Raw genomic sequence first — 1,261 nt, 5'->3', positions numbered from 1 at the left:
CTCCCGCCCCGCCCCCGCCCCGTCCCCGCCCCGCCCGCGATGCTACGTCTCCTAATGCTCGCCAGGTCCCTGGCCCAAACTACAAGTCCCAGAAGACCCCGCAGCACCAATGCGGATGCTTTTCTCATCACTCCTAGGTTTTGAAGCGGAAATTGCCGCCGCGCTGGCCTCTGGGAAATGTAGTTCGATGGTGAGCGAGCCCGACCGGCCCGGGCGCTACCAGAAGGCGGGCGAACTGGTCGTGCTCGGATACCGGCTCCTCTAACCGTCCACCCGGAAGAATAATCTGACTCGGGAGGGCTCTGGAGATCAGCCCGGGTTCGGGGTTGGCTGCAAATGCGGCTGGCTTTCGAGGCCTCACCAGGTAGGAAGGTAGACTGGGAGGAAGGCGGCGGAGGCGGACGAGACCAAATGCCAGCCTGGAGGAGGGAATGGGCCCAGGGGAAGGGTGGTCCCGCGGGACGGGGGGAGGCGCGCCCCGTAGTGGGGTGGAGCAGCGGTCCTGGCAGAGAGAAGAGGGGCGTCCGTGGAGTGGGATGGTTTTATGGTTTGGGGCTAATCAATGCGATTCCTCGCATGGCTTCATCTCCCCTGGCTAGTGGAAGCAGTTAGCTCACCAGGCCTTGGATCTGGAAGTTGGGGAGTGCAGGAGAGCCCTGGTTGGAAAGTTAGGCAGGAGTGTGTTATCCAGGGTCACTGAAGGCTTCTGCTGGTCCCCGGGAACAAAATCTTTTCCTAACCCCTTCGTAGCTGCTGGTGGTTGTAGGAGGATAGATGTTTTGGGGGGCTCTGGCCAAAGGGAGCCCCAGCAAGGAAGAAAACCTTTAAACCCCCTGGCTCCTCTCAGAGGCCTGAACAGTGCTACTGGAGTACCTCATCTTTATAAAGCGTTACAGGGCATTACATTGGATGGTAGCTGTTTAGTCTGAACCAAGCAAGAGAAATTGTTGTTTGGCTCCCTGGTTCTAGAATACTGTAAAAGTGGCTCAGTAGGAAAATGTCCAGGGGAAATTTATTGGAAAAAATAATCAGGGTACGAAACAATGTATAGAATGTTCCTATTTTGTAATAAAATATTTTGCATGTATTATGTGGTTATGGGTAGAAAAAAAATCAACTATACTGTACTCTATTTACAGTGGTTATTGATGGTTGGTGAGATTACTGATTAATTCTACTTTTTTTTTTTAACATCTTTATGTAGCGTATGAATTTGTACAATGAGCATGTATTACTCCCCCCCCCCCCCCCCCCCCCCCCC

General features: G+C 53.7%; 1 protein-coding gene across 2 annotated transcripts in view; it reads left to right on the top strand.

Annotated features, from left to right (window-relative positions):
* Positions 1 to 240: 240 nt before the first annotated feature.
* SMARCAL1 (SWI/SNF related, matrix associated, actin dependent regulator of chromatin, subfamily a-like 1) overlaps positions 241 to 1,261 on the top strand; it is a 58,872-nt gene continuing 57,851 nt past the window's right edge. For both annotated transcript variants that reach the window (XM_008583708.1, XM_008583709.1), the window contains exon 1: positions 241 to 364. The gene's annotated coding sequence lies outside the window, so the exon portion shown is untranslated. The remainder of the gene's footprint in view (positions 365 to 1,261) is intronic.

Source organism: Galeopterus variegatus, unplaced genomic scaffold, assembly GCF_000696425.1.
Source record: "Galeopterus variegatus unplaced genomic scaffold, G_variegatus-3.0.2 Scaffold3009, whole genome shotgun sequence".
Lineage (NCBI taxonomy): Eukaryota > Metazoa > Chordata > Mammalia > Dermoptera > Cynocephalidae > Galeopterus > Galeopterus variegatus.
The sequence above is the reverse complement of the archived record's forward strand: the minus strand, read 5'-3'. Positions and strand labels throughout refer to the sequence as shown.